A 15171-nucleotide genomic window follows, 5' to 3' on the forward strand; every position below is an offset into this window, starting at 1 on the left:
TGGGCAGCTCCAGACTTTGGACAAAAGTGCCTGGCTGGTACCAGTCTCCACAGAGCTACTGGGCAGTGGCAAGGGGATGTTTTGGGGGGGTGGTGGGAGGGCAGTTGACAAGTACACAAGCCAGCCTGGGACAGCATGTGTGAGCCAAAGATTCAGCCACTAGCCCAGCTCCTCGCCTCCTCCAGCCTGGCAGCTGGCTTAGCTAAAGGTCAGCTCTCTTGCTGGGACCAGCATACTCCCCACTGATCAGCGCCACAGGCCTGGCCTTGTCGGGTTCCTGTCCTGTCCTTAGTACTTACTGCTCAGCTTCTGGTTATGTCTGCTTCTTGAACATTCAGAGATAAATGGGAAATGGTCCCAGGCTTCAAGGAATTCACAAATGAAGGGTCAGAGAAACAATGGAGGTGTATGTGGCAGTGGAGTTTACTCTGGCTCACATTCCCAAACAGTTTATTATGTATTTGGTGATACCTGTTGTGTCCTTTATCATCTGAAATAAAAATTGGGCCCAATTTCTTTAACCTTCCTTGTGCTTTTATTCCACAAATATTTATTGAGTGTCTACTGCTGCCCTCCTCTTTGATTTATATAGCACAGAAGAGAGCATGTTTCTGATGATGTCTGAGCAGCATGGAATAAAGTGGAACCCTCTCCTCCTTTGATCTGGATTCTATACTTTTAGTAATGTAACCCAAAGTACATTTGCCTTTTGGGGGAAGCCTTATCTTACTGCAGCTGAACTAAATTTCTGTTTTCACTAAATATTAGAGCTTTCCCTACATGAATGATTATTTATTCTGTTTTTAAAAAAATGACTTTTGAACCTTAGTTCAGGACTTTACCCCGAGAGAAATGTTCCCTTCTAATTTTAGCTTGTGTATAAAGTCGGTTTTGCATTTCAGTTCACTTCAGCATCTTAGCTCTTCTTTCTGCTTTTTTCCCTTTGTGTACTTGGTAAGCCTCCATGCTTCACCTAAGTTACTGATAAGTATGTTGGACAAGCCAGGGCAGAGGACCGAGCCCTTTGGCAAGTCAGGAAGTTGACATTGATCTATTAATCAACACCCCTAGGAATCCACTTGGCTTTCTATCTCGTCTTCAAGCATTTCATCACACATTCTGCCAACACCTTCCTGAAATCCAGATAATCTAGGTCTAGGGGATTCCCCGACCGGCCAGTCCAGGAATCTTATAATATTGGGGCTAGGGTTGTGGATGTAGCTCAGTGAGGGAGGGCTGTGGGCTCTCTGGAAAGATCCAGGCTGAAGCCAATGATCTTCTCTGGGGTTGGCTGGAGAGGAATCCTGCTTGGAAACTGAGGCAGGCTCAGAGGAGGGAGGGGCTGCCAGCAGGTGACTTAGGGACGAGCTGTTGGCAGGCCTTTTCCCCATGCTTTCCTGTCCTCTCATCCTCTGCCCTCAGACTATGGTGCAAATCTGAGAGTAGGAAGCTGGAATGTAGAAGGCCTGGCACTTAGCCCTCCCTGGGGGAGTGTGTGACAAAAGGCCCGAGGCTGTGCCCATTTCTGCACTTTGAGAAATAATGGAAATGAATGCAAATGAGATGCAAATAGGGGACACTGGTGGTGAGAAGAGGGTGCCCCTGCTCCAGCTTCAGTCCAGCTTCGACCAAAGACGAACAGAAAGGGAAATGACCAGTGACCTGGGCTGTGGAGCCCAGCCTCAGGAGAGAAGGGAGGGAGAGGGGCTCTGTGGGTCAGCAGGGTGGGGTGTGGCTTCTGGAGTCTGCTATGGGGGAGCCATGGCATGGAGGGTCCCAGGGTGTGACCCTGAGATGAAGGCATCTTGGGGGACAGCCCAAAGTCATCTCTGCTATGGAGGTATTTGTGGGAGGGTGGTGGTCAGAAGGGGGAGGGTGCAACGCAAATGCACAGACATTGACCACATGCCTAGGGTGACCTCCCAGGGTCTGGCTCCCAGTGATCTGTGTGTTGGGTTCAGCAGGATTCTGAGGCCCAGGGCCTCTCCCCATGGGACCTGGGCATGTGACCCTGCCTTCTCTGTGGTAGAGAGGGGGGAAGAGAGTGGGGTCCAAGGGTGCTAGAGTGGGGAGCCCCTGCAACTCCCCTGGAGACCACCCCTCCCCCATCCTAAGAAGATGGCTGTTTTTGGTCAACTCTTAGCCCAGTTCAGAGGAGCTTCCTCTTGGTTGTGTAAAAACCTGAGAATCTGTCCCCTTGAGTGTGTAGGTCACATGACACGATGCCCTCCAGAGGGAGCCTTGGGACCCTGAATTCCCAGTTGTGTCTTGTGGCCACACAGCCTTGAGTTGGAAGACATGGACCCAAATTCTGCCCTTTTCATCAGCTGCTCTGTAATTTGGGGTACATCACTTAACTGCTTGGAGCCCATCTCTAAGACTGGGATACGAATCAGAGCCGCCTCCTGCCGAAGAGCACATGGGAAAGGTTTGGTTCAGGGTAGGCCCTTAAATACTCATGACAATAAAATGGAGGAAGGAATGAGAGCAGCTCCCGTCGACCCCCACCCCCTACCATGGTGGCGCCGGGAGGCCAGGGAAATCTGGATTCAACACTCTTGAGCCATCTTTCTCTTGACTTTATCTTTGTCCTTTCTTCTCTGTCTCTCTGTGTGTCTCTGTCTTCCTTTCTGTCGTGTCCCCTCCTTCCCCAGACGAAGTGCCTAACTCAGCACCTGGCCCCAACACACACAATTCATTTTGCCTGCTTTTCTCAATGGCCTCTCTGTGGCTCCACAGCCCCTGCCACCCCCAGTTCTGTCTCTCTCCTCCTCCTGGGTCCCTGTTTCTGACCCCTCTTTGTCCCACTCTCTGTCTTCCTAGTGTCCCTGCCCTCTGTTTCTCCAGCTTCTATCTCCTGTTAACAGGCATCCATTGACCGCTCGCTAGATGCCAGGCACTGCCCTGCTCCTGTCTGGGTTCTGTGTCTCCCCTTGCTGCTGTCTTCTCTCCCTCTGCCCCCATAGGCCTCCTGCCCTCCCATCCCCCAGCTCCACTGGGCTCCAACACTGGTGTTATTCAGTTTTATGAGAAACCCCCAGGCCTACCCCTGAACGGACCAACCACAACTGGAACCAGATGTGCAGTGCTGCACATGGGGATGGGAGGGAGGGAGGGAGGAGGGAAAAGGGTCTGGGCTGACTCCGAGGCTGGGGGATGGGAGATGGGAAACCTTGGGAATTCTGAGTCTTCATTGGCTAGGAGGAGGAGGAGTGGGGAGTGGAGAGAGAAGGGGCTGAGCAGACTTCTGCACAAAGCAGTTCTCACTCTGTGTTTGTGTAAATGATGGCAGGACAGGCACTGGGGAAAGCCAGGGGTGGATGATCAGTTGTGGGACAGCTCTTGGAAATAAAGGGGAAGGCTGCTTCTCTTCTTTGAAATCTTCTAGCTCCTTGACTTCTTGTCTGTGTGGTTTCTGGAGACTTGCTGAATCCATAGTTCTGTGCCCAGGTGCTGGGAAAGAGGGCCCAATGTTGGGATGGGGGGTGGTGGTGGAGAATTTCACCACCAAAGCGGCCTTGAGAGCAGCTGGAGAAGGGTGTCTCTCAGAGTACCATGGATCTGCTGCAGACCTGGGGTGGGTGGGATGCATCTGGGGCATCGTGATCTGTCTAATGATCCCCGTGTCTTAGCATGGTCAGCTTTTCTGTCTGTGATTATATAGCTTTGAAGATAAGTCTGCCAACAATGATCTTGGTGCAGCCTTGTGTAGAATTAAGCATTAAAAGTGTTCCTTTATTCAATTTTTAACCAGTCACCCATCCATCCATCTCTTCATCATTCACACAGTCATTCCGTCTTTGTAGAGAGTCTGTTAGGAGTCAACCTTGTGCTAGGCACTGGAAAAACTAGGAAAGGGGAAGGAAAGATAAATACATCTTTGCTCTGCACGGCTGGGTGTGGCTCAGCAGTTGAGCATTGACCTAGGATCCAGAAGATCACAGTTCGATTCCCAGTCAGGGCACATGCAGGAGGCAGCCGATCAATGATGACTCTCTCATCATTGATGTTTCTATCTCTCTCTCCCTCTTCCTTCCTCTCTCTGAAATCAATAAAGATATATTAAAAAAAAAATACATCTTTGCTCAACTAATGGGAGATACAGAGTGCGCCTAACAAGGGTATGTCTTGGCATCAGTATATGAGCAAGAGCCTTGGGTATTTAGAGGGGATGGTGCCTACCAAGTGGTGCAGTTGATGAAGGATCCATGAAGTGTGTGGCTTTTGAATTGAGCCCTGAATGCTGATGTGAGGAAGAGGGAACCCTGTGATGAGTAGGCTCCAGAGGCAGTGCCATCACAGAAGGCTCCAAGTGTCCCTCTGTAGAGCTGGGACTGGATAGGCTGGGGGGACAGAGACTATTTGATATCAATCAGGTATGGGTTGGAAAGGGAGGATGACACTTCTGCTATGCTGTGACCCAAAGGGGAAAACTTTCATTTTCATAACAGACTCTGCACCCACCTCTAGAGGAGCCTAGATGCTGACATGGAGTCCTCACTTCCTTCCCCTGACTAGGGCTGATTCAAGCCCAAGAGCAGCCCTTGGTCTGTAGGGGGCATGGGGTTAGACAAGATAAGGCTATTAGGAATCACCTTTGGCTCAGAGTTGGGGCCAGAAAGGACTGGGCAGGGGTTGGGGAGCCTGGGCCAGGTTTCCTATTTAGCCCAACAGTCTCTGAGGCACATTCTGTATCTACCCGTTCACAGATTGAGGCTGCTGTCAAGGCTGGTAGGTTCTGAGATGCTGGAATTTGGGACTCTGGGAACCCAGACTCTTCCCACCTGGGTGAGGATGAAGTCATCTTGCTCTGGAGGGGGAGGTGGGTATAATGACACCTCTATCTCCACCTTCCCCACATAAGGTCCTGAGAAGGTGCCCCTCTCCCACTCATCCTCAAGGGCTTCACTGTCACTGAGGGGTTGGGGAGCAGCTCTCTAAAATGCTGGCCATCTCCCCTGTGCTGGTCCCAGATGCCCCCAAATGTTTGTCCCTTCTGGGCCTTCCCTGTCATTTTTCTTTGGAAAATTGAAGCCTGAGGAACAGTTTGGTTGAATTAATAAAATTGGTGAGTGTTAGAAGTGGAAAAGATCTTGAATACCTTTGCATCCAATCTCATTGTACAGCAGGGGAAACTGAGGCCCATAGATCAGGTCACTGGCCCAGGACCTCACATGAAGATGGGAAAAGAAGGGCCTTTCAATCTCCAAAGGCTGAGTGGTGAGGAGCTTGGCTTGGGAGTCAGCCTGTCAAGTCTGAGCTCCTGCTCTATACCATCCTGTGCTGTCTTAGACAAGTCACCTAACTGTTCCAGGGTCACCTTCTTCAGATAAAATAACAGGGTGTGCCTGACCAGTGTGGTTTAGTGGTTGAGTGTTGACCCATGTACCAGGAAGTCACTGGTTTGATTCCAGGTTCGATTCTGGAGGTCAGGGCACATTCCCAGGTTGCTGGCTCAATCGATCCCTGGTAGGGGGCGTGTAGGAGGCAGTCAATCGATGTTGATGTTTCTCTCTCATTGATATTTCTATCTCTCCCCTCCTCTCCCTTCTTCTCTCTCTAAAATGAATAAAAACATATTAAAATAAATAAAATAACATGGTGATTCTAAGATTCAGTGAGAGGAAAATTGTTTAAGAGCCTGGCACGTAGTAGGTGTGCAGCAAATGACTTCCTTTCCCCTCGAAGTAATCCTATCTGCTTCACTGTCATCATTGAGATGGCACTCCAAATTTTGCAATCCCATTTCCCCCATCTTTTAAATTATAAAGCCATTTGTACATACAAAAAAAGTTGAAAGGATTTATGGTAAATGCTCTGGATTCTATAATGAACACTTTGGCATATTTGCCTTCTCCCATTTCTGTCTCTCCATCCATCTTATTTTTTGATGTGTTCAAAGGGAGTTGAAGCATGCATTTTATTAACTAGAGTTCAATTCAAATCACTTCTGCATGTGAAGTCACAAATGTCCAGAAGGAATAAACAGATTCAGAAGTGAGATTGTAGCCTGGCTGGAGGGGCTCAGTTGGTTAGAGCATCGTCCTGTGCACCAAAGGGTTGCCAGTTCAGTTCCCTGTCAGGGCACACACCTAGGTTGCAGGTTCTGTCCCCAGTAGGGGCCCTTACAGAAGGCAACCAATTGAATTTTTTCTCTCTCCCCTCTTCTCTCTAAGCATGTTGTTGGGTGAAAATTGGAAAAAAAAAAAGTGAGATTCTAGTGATTCACCAGTCACAAAATGAGTGCTCTACAAAAGTTGAGAGTTGCTGTTTATCATCATCATCATCATCATCATCATCATCTCACCAAACATCCTTTCCACCCAGCAGCCCTTTGGCCATTTCAGTGCAGCTGTATCTCTTCCATGGGGTCCTGCCCCCTTTCCCCACCTCTGCCCCCTCACAAGCCCTTTGGCTCCTCCCTGCTGGTCCCTAGGAAGGCTGCAGGGCCTGTGGCTGATTGGACAGGGAAGCCACTCTTCTTGGCATGCCCTGCCCTGGGCGCCTGTGCCCTGCCACCGCCAGCCTGGCCTGAGCTGGGCGTGAGTGCTGCAGGGGTTAAAGAGGCAGCCGAGGGGCGGGCTGCTGGCCGGCTCCGGGAAGGAGGCGGTGCGTGCTCGCCCGCCAGCCACCACCGGGAGGAGGGAGCTGGGCCAGCAGCGCCCTCGCTCAGTTGCTCCCAGCAGTGGCCCTGGGGCCAGCTCTGCTCCCTGTGCCTGCTCCCCACCTGGACACAAGGCTCACTCACGCCCTCCTCTTGGCAAACAGCTTCTTGCCAGCCACAGCTGCTGCCCCATCACTGCCCACCGCCCTGCCCCGTGAGCCTAGACACTCACCCCACCCAGGGGCTCCTCTGCCAGAAAGGTGAGTTGGGATGTGTGTATGCTGCTGGGCTGTCCTTACAGATGCTGTCAGGGTGGCTGATCAGGGCATAAATTAGGGGAGGAGGAGGTCAGGCCCCCTGATCACATGTCCTGTATGCTAGCCCCTCAGGGCAACCTGTCAGTACCCCCTTCAGATGTGTCTGAGATTTTTGCAGGGGTGTCTAGGGTGCGGTTGTCCATGCTCTGAGAAAGAGAGAGACTAGTTAGAAGTTTTGTTTGCTGGGGAAGTTGCTGGTGTTCACGGCTGCTGGAGACCCGTGACAGCAGAGGTGAGTGGGAGGGACACATCTGGGGGGGGCAGTTGGGAGTATTTTGTCTCCAGCACTCTCTTCCCCACTTGCCTGCCCATCACAGGGCTGCCTGGGGGAGAGGACCATGAGAAGAGTAGGCATGTTTTCCTCTTTATTTCTCTCCCTGCCACCCACTGGAGCTGTTATTGGCCCCCCCTCTCCTCCTTGGGGTTCTCTGTGCTCCCATCTCTCATCTCCCAAGGGCTGGCCACAGCTGCAAGGGAGGGTCTGGCAGGGGTGGGAAGGTTGGAGTTAAAAGCACTCCTCTCAGCTTGGGTCCATGCTCCCTTGCCCATGGGCAAGGCCTGGTATGAATGCCCCCTGCTGCCCTCCCCCAATCAGCATCTTATTCCTTCCTCACCCCTCTGGGCAGAAATGGCTAATCCAGGTGGTTAATGAACAGACACACACAGCTGCCTTTCACTCCCTCTCCTTCCTTCCCCCACCCGACCCTCTGATGCCCTGCCTGTCACCCCTTCCCCAGCTGGAGAATCTATACAGAGCGAATCTCAGTGTCTGTCCCTCACCCCCCAGTTCAGGACCAGGGCCAGGACTGCCTGCCCAGATGTTTTTAGGCCATCCACTGTCCTAGAAGAGGAAACTGGGAAGAGAGTGATGGAGGGGTGACCAGGAGAAGCCTGCTATGCTCCCAAGCTGGGCTCCCTGCAGGGGGTGGAATGGGGTTAGAGTACAGGATGGGTGCTGGGTAGGGGAGGGCAGGATAGGCGGTTGTGGGCGAGGCTAGGAGGGGGAACTGGAGCTAGGATTTAGAGTCTTTGGGGACAGGGACGTCTTCTGGAAGCCCCAGCGCCTGTTCCTTGTGGCAAATCCAAGCCAGGGGGGTCAAGAGGGTGTGGAGGGAGCACTCTCTTTCATTGAGTCTCTGCCTGGCCTCTTCCTGAAGCTGCCTGGGTGGGGTGGGGACCATTGTGGCTCTGACTTGGCCTTAAGTTGCTACTACCCCTGCCAGCTGGCAGCTGCTTCTGTCTCCCCCACCCTCACTGTCCCCTAGGACCTCACAGCTTGCTACAGCTGAACCACCCTTTGCCGGACCCCTCTGGCCCAGGGGTGTGGCAGGGAGGACCTGGACCTGGCTCTGGTTGGGGAGCTGGGTGGAAGGGCTCCGAACGGGACCAGTACTGGGATCTCACTTGGGGTTGAGTTGGCCTTTACTCTGCTGCCCGTGGAGGGCTGGGGCCTGGGAGGGTCTCAGTGGGTCTAAGAGGGCTGCCAGTGCTGACAGCCAGCACTTTGATCTGGAAAAGAAAATTCTTGGGTGGTGGAGGAGGCAACTTAGGAGCCTCTTCTTCCAAATCCCTGGCCTTGAACCCTCTGGCTGTCCTTCCCCATCCCTCATCCCATACTTCTTCATACTTCGCTTTCCTCAAAGCCCTGATTCAGAATCTTCCATGGGGATTGTGGGGCCCAGTGAGATAAACACGGGATGCTGGTGGCCAGATGGAGGGGAGTTGGGCTGTGGTACAGCTGAGTTCAGAGGTTACCGTTTGGTGACCATCTTCTCGTCACTGATGCACTGTGACCAAAACCTTGGAGTTTGAGAACCCTCAGTTCCCCGTTTCTTCCAAGGTAGGAACAGGAAGCAGAGGGGCCGAATGGATTTGTGTTTGGTGAAGGAAGCTCAGCTTGAGTTTAACGAAGGGCTTTCTAACAAGTGTGGCAGGTCAGGGAGAGAACGGGCTGCCTTGTAAGGTAGTGAGCTTCCCGTCTTGGGGGGAGGTCAGACAGAGACTGGACAACAGCTCAGAAGGATTCCTGAGTTGGGATGTGGTTAGAAAAGATGACCTTGAAGGTCTCTTGGGATGCCGAGGTCCTGGGATTCTCGGAGTTGGGAAATTCTCTGACACCCGGAAAAGGCAGCAGAAGGGTGGTAGCCTCTGGCCTGGGGCTGGGCAGAGATGAGGACTTTACAGGGCAGGGGCCTCCTCCCCTCCAGGGTTTGGGGAACAGAGAGCCTGCTCTCTTCACACCCATTGCTCAACCACCCACCGGGTCTGCTCCAGCTGCTTCCTGCAGAGATTCTGAGTTTCTTCCCAGTCCTCTGGTCCCACTGCATGCCCTGCCTGCTGGGTAACTCCACAGCACCTGGAGCAGACCTGTGGGCTGCGTGACACTGGGGAATGGAGGGGTCAGAAGCAATACAGACCTCTACCTCTGCCCCCTGAAGTTGGAGCCCTTGTAGTCTGCTGAGGGACTAACTGGGGGCCAGTGTGCCAGGAGGGGGGAAGGAAGGGTTGCTTTGAGGTTGGGCAGCTTGAGCCCCTGTCCAGTTTGCCTACGCCCCAAAAGGGGCCTCCCCAGCCTGCCTGGAAATGGTAGGCAGAGGAGCAGAGCCAAGATCCGCAATGCAGAAAAACCCAGGGGCAATTCTCTTCTAAGCCTCAGTTTCCAAATGTGTAAATAATACAAGGTTGTCAGGGCAGCTTGAAGTGGTTTGTGTAACTAGCAGCAGGGGATACCAGCCAAGGGTGCATTCTCTAGGGCCTCTCAGGAGGAGTGTTGGAGGCGCAGGTCACCCCCCCCCCCCCCCGCCTGCCTTTCCAGACCTGTTTTCCAAGGTGAGCGGTGTGTGTGTGTGTGTGTGTGTGCGCGCGCGTGTTGACATTTAAGATTTCTGTACACCGAACCTCCAGAGGCTTGGGCTTCCTATGATGGGAGTGTCAAGGTGGGCTTTTGGGGTGAGCTGAGGACCCACACTGGGCCTCCTGTCCCAGCCTGCCTCTCCCTCAAGCCCTGGGACCCCTTTTCTCCCCAGTGAAGAGAGTGAAGGGGTAGGGTCTGAGGTCACCCCAGTCAACCCCCCGCCTCTGACTGGGTCAGTCCCTTGCATAGTGCTGGATTCTCCTATGGACAAGTCCTTTCCAGTGTCCAACTTCAGTCCCCTGTCTTGAGCCAGGGACTAGATGGGGCTGCTTAATTAGGACACTCTTCCTTCTGGTTCCACAGAGACCTAAAGAGCGACGGCCGGGTGTGTGGGGCAGTACCAGGAGATGCTGGCATGGCCTGGAGCTCTTAGAGAAATCCAGGCAGAGCTGGGGGACCAGCAAAGGCTCTCGGCTGCAGGCAGTGCTGGCTCCTTGGCTTATTTCTGGGCCCTAAGTCTCTTTCACCCCAGAAAGGGCACTGAGGCCCAGCTGAAGGATGTGTGCTGGAGAGGGCAGAGGAGCCAGGCAGGAAAGCCCTTCCAGTTGCTGGACTTTGAATAAAGCGAATCAGAAATGGATGTGGCATGCGGAGAGGGAGAGGGCGGTTTTGGGATACTGGAGCCAGGACTTTGTCCTCAGCACTGTAACCCCCCCCCCCCCCCCCCCCAGGCCCTAGCTCTTAGCTTTCAAAGCTGTTACGCATGCAGAGGTGTGGCACCACTGAGCTGGAACGAGGGTAGTGGGGACGGCGGTGCTGCTAGCCCGTGGGCCATGCCCACCTCCCTGGGTACCCCCTCCACTATGCATGGTCACGCTGGCCCAGCTCCTTTCTCTTTTCATATAGCCTGAAACACTTTCCCATCACTGAGGGGCGAGGCCACAGCAGGCGCAGCTGGATCCCTGGGTTGCTTCTACCCAGTTTGGTGACTTTGGCTATCTTCCTACTTTTCCGCACCTTGGTTTTCCTCAGGGAGGGTGGCTGTTCTCCACGGAGCTGGAGCTTGTGTGGGGTGGGGGTGGTGTGCCCGAGCCAGGGCTAGTCTGGGCTCTGTAACCCTGCCTTTTTAGGGCTGGAAGCCTGTAGTTCAGGCTGGGTGTTTCGGGAGGCAGGAGGGGCTGGTCCAGAAAGGCGGGTCTTGGGGAGTTGATGGGGTCTGCGGGGTTCCAGGAGTGCCGGAATGGAATCCTGTCCTTCTTCCACTCTGGGAGGGTCCCAGTCCTATGTCCCCGTCCCCCTTCTTCAGCAGAGAATAAGGGACCTCCTCAGTTTTCCTGGCCCTTGCAAGGTTCCTGTGTTTAGCTGGATTACAGACTCCTTGAGGTCAGGCCTGTGCCTTTTGCCTCCCTGGTGATCCTTGCTGTGCCTGGCAGAATGCTGCTCAGCGGGAACTGGCTGAATAAAGAGGGGTAGTGGGGTGGAGGGTTTAGACAGGGCCTGGGGAGGATTGGCTAGAACTGGAAACAAGGCTGTGCTCACCGAGAGATCTAGACTAAGGCAGAAGTGTAACTCTGGAGCCAGGCTGCTAGGGTTCAACTCAGGACGACCCAGTCGACTAGCTGTGTGGCCTTGGTGAGTGACTGAACCTCTCTGAGCCTCTGTTTCCTCAGCTGTAAAGTGGGATAACAATAGTACCTGCTTCATGGGGTGGTTGTGAGGCTCAATGACTTAGTTTATTTAAAATGCTTTGAACAGTGCCTGGCACATAGTAAGTGCTCAATAAATGTTAGTAATTTTTATTATGGTGTGTGACGATGGGGGTGGCAGTGTTCCTCCAGGAGCCCACTGCTGGGTAGACCCTTTTCTCTCTTGTCATGGTTGTTCCTTTCATAAGATGGGAGGATTGTGGGACCAGAGAGTGGAGGAAGTGGTGGCACCATGCTCCCTCAAGGAGTCCTAGCATCTGCCCAGAGAAGAGACTTCCCTCCCTGTCTCTCTGTCTCTCTGTCTCTCTCTCTGTGACTGGGAGGAGGCAGAGGGCTAAGGGGACCTCCAGAGACCTTGTCTGCCTAGGGAGCCAGTGCAAATCTGTGTTTATGGAGGATCTGAGAAAGTTGCCATCACTGTAAACAAGATGCATTATTATAAACTAGTCCAAGCTCCCCTTCTTGGATTCTGTTCCATCCCTTGATGAGAGTCACTGGATTGGAGACTCCAAGGCCTGGCAAGGACCTGCCCTGGCCTCCGGGCAGGCTTCTCTTGACCATGGGCTATACTCATAGAGGTAGAATCCACATTTTAAAGTGGGATCCCCAAAACAGTGCTGTAGGTACCCTTTAGGTCTCTCTGAAGTCTGATCTTTGTCTCCTTGCTGCAACTTTAGTTCTGTCAACTTGTTGGCAGGAGGGGGGAGAACCATGCCCAGCCCTTCCTGCATGCTCTATAGCTGTGAGCTTTGAACCAATGGTCGGGCCAGCTCCTAGCCACACTCCCTCTCCATCTCAGGCCTTTTCTCTCTCTGAGGTCCTCGACTTTCCGGAGTCCCTGATGGTCCTCATTAGCAGGGGTCAGCCCTCAAGACTTGCTAAGTGGCACTCTCCACCTAGGCCTGGTTCCCACCCAAGGAAGCTGGGCTTGCTCCGGGTCAGGTAGGGGTAAGCTCCACTTCCGGACCCCTGGCCCACCCAGCTGCAGCTGCAAAAGGCATTAAGCTTTTTCTTGGAGGAAGAATGGGCTTGGGTTGATGATGATGACAGCTGGGAAGAGTTCCTGAGCTCAGCCCTGCCTATGTTGCTTCCCCTCCTCAGCCCCTGCTCACCTCTGCTCCATTTCTAGGTCATTGCTCATCTAGACGAGGGGCTCACTTTTGACCCTTGATCTTGACCAGACCTGAGCAATCTGGTCTACCACAACCCTTTATAGGGAGCAGTCTGTGAGGTCAGCACTGGGCTTGATGCTAGGGTGGATATGGAGGGGTGGGCAGAGGGCTTCTAGGGAAGTGTAAGAGAGATGTCTGCCCTTGGGTCCCTGTGGCCCAGGGCAGGGGAGTGCAGTGTTCCTGCTGTGTCCCTGGATTCTGGATGAGTCACTTTTCTCACTGTGCCTCAGTGTCCTCACCTGTAAGACAAAGGGCTGGAGACACTCTGGGCTGGAAGTCTGTGAGTCCATCCATCTCCCTGTAGGAGCCTTCCCTGGTCGCAGGCTTCCAACTTCACCTTGGATTGACCTTGCTTCCCTCCGGGCCCTGCCCCCACTTCTGGCAGTGGCTGGCAGGAAGTCCTGCTGATTAGGGCCCTAATCACCGGCTGAGACTCCCAGAAACAGCCAAGCTGGTTAAGCAGAAAGAAGCTATCAGGAAGGGAGGTGGGCACAGGGAGAAACCCCTACTCAGGGGCTGGGGGGTTGTGGGCACATAAGGTTCCTGATTGTTCAACTAAAAGCTTTTTTGGGCATCGACGCTGTGGGGGCAAGGTGCTAGGGGTATGGGGCTGGAGAGGCCAGGGAAATGTGGTCTAGTGGGAGAGAAAGGGAATAGACAGAAGGTTTCTGCAAAGTGCAGAGGGGGTGTCAAGCAGAAATCAGTGTACACGATGAACTGTGGAGTGGAGAAAGCTTCAGAGAGGAGGTGCCATTTGAGATGGGCTTTGAAGGTTGAGAAGGAGTTCTGCAGGAAAGAAAAGGGATAAAGACTTTCTGGCACAGGGGAAGGCATGCACAAAGGCACAGTGGCTCACATGTAGTATGGGTAAAATAACTGTTCCAGCCCTGTCTCCTGGTCACATAGGCTTGGGTTTCCCTCCCAAGCTTGCTAGCTGGGTGACCTTGGACTGAGCCTGTGTCTGCATCTGTAAAATGGGGTTAATATTCCACCTCATAGAGTGATGATGGGGATGAGATGAGACCCTGTTTGTGAAGTGCTTAGCTCAGTGCCTGGCACAGGAAGTGATGTGCATGGAAAGGGTGGCTTTGGAGAGAGCCAGGTGGTGTAGCTTGGGGTCCGGCCTTGGGGAATTCTCTGGGCCAGGGTAAAGAGGAAGCAGTCGAGAGCATTAACATAGGAGAAACTTGACGAGCTTGTACTTGAGATTATTTGGGCAGTTGTGAAGCTGTACTGCCCCAGGGAGACCTGGGTACAGGCCATAAGCCAAGGCCCCTGGAGCCCCATGTTCAAATTCCTCAGCCCCTGGGTATGGGAAAGCCTCTCAGAGTCCCTTCATTTCTCTGGATCAGGAGGCTGAGCAAGCACTTAAATCTCCTTCCTGGGAGATCTTTCAGGCCAGAGAGCCCTCCTTGGCAAAGCTTCCCACACAAGAGGGGGAGTGGACGGACTGCAGCAGGTGGGAGTGAGGGCAGACTGTAGGCGGCTCATATTTCTAAGGAACTGAAAGGCTCCTTTTGTAGGCATCTTTCACCATCTGCCTGGCACACAGTAGGCCCTCAATGTTTGTTAAATGAATGAATGAACAAGAGTGTCCAGGGTAGAGGAGCCTGCCTGCTCAGAGGCAGCAGGTGCCCAGCCTGACTGTGAGTGGCCTGGTGAGTGTCTGTATGGGGCTGCCTGTCCAGAGACAAAAGGAATGTTGAGTGTTGCAAAATCCAGGTGCCTGGCCTGTTGCAGGTGCTCAGTGACTGCGTGGATGAGGGAGTGGGGATTTTAGGAGCTTAACCTCCCAAATCAAGGACCTATCACAAGGCAGTGTGTCATGGGGGTGAAAGTCACAGACTCTGCCCCCACACTGTCTGGGTTCGAATGCTGACCCCACCTCTCGTAGGCTGTGTGACTGAACAACTTACCTAACCTGCCTGTGCTTCATTTTATTCATTGGTGAAATGTGGGAAACCAATAGAGCTGAATCCTGAATGCAGGGCATGCTTTGTGCCCTTGGTTATTATTACTGTTACTGTTGTTACTACTGTGGGGAGAGAGTGGGGCAGGGGCTTCATGGCAGGGATGAGTGCAGCTGCCAGAGGGGTTGGGGAGTGCAAGAGGTAGATGAGGCTCCTCTGGAGGTGCCTTCTGAGCTGCCTCAGACAGCACACACAGTGGTTTCTGCTGTGGCCAGCCCAGCTGAGCTGAGTGTGGGAGTGGAGGCAGCGGCCAGGCCTGGATTCCAGGCTGGAGCTCTGGGAGAGAAGGGGCCAGCAGAGGGGAGGAGAGGTGAGCAGAGAGGAGGCCAAGACTCTCCCAAGTCCCCAGTTGGGACCCTAGGAATCCCTCCTATCATCTCTTGCCAGAGGGCCTGGCCTTTTAGCTCCAGGGCCTCCAGAAGGCCTTTTGGTCCATCTCCCTGCCTCGTGGGCAGACTGCTCCTGATGCCCTTCACCGTTAGAAAGCGATTGCTCTGTACTAACCACCGTCTGGCTTCAACTCCTTCCCTCCCTTTCCATCTTGCCTT

At 53.4% G+C, this 15171-nt stretch overlaps 1 protein-coding gene across 7 annotated transcripts in view; it reads left to right on the forward strand.

Annotated features, from left to right (window-relative positions):
* The window catches only part of TNS1 (tensin 1), a 215060-nt gene that overhangs the window by 81249 nt on the left and 118640 nt on the right, over positions 1-15171 (forward strand). The window contains exon 1 of one of the 7 annotated variants that reach the window (XM_081143021.1): positions 6631-6864. The exons of the other annotated variants lie outside the window; for them this stretch is intronic. The gene's annotated coding sequence lies outside the window, so the exon portion shown is untranslated. Of the gene's footprint in view, positions 1-6630; positions 6865-15171 lie in introns of those variants that run through there. 7 annotated transcript variants of the gene reach the window in all.

The sequence above is a fragment of the Miniopterus schreibersii genome, assembly GCF_964146895.1.
Source record: "Miniopterus schreibersii genome assembly, chromosome: 7".
Taxonomy (NCBI): Eukaryota; Metazoa; Chordata; class Mammalia; order Chiroptera; family Miniopteridae; genus Miniopterus; species Miniopterus schreibersii.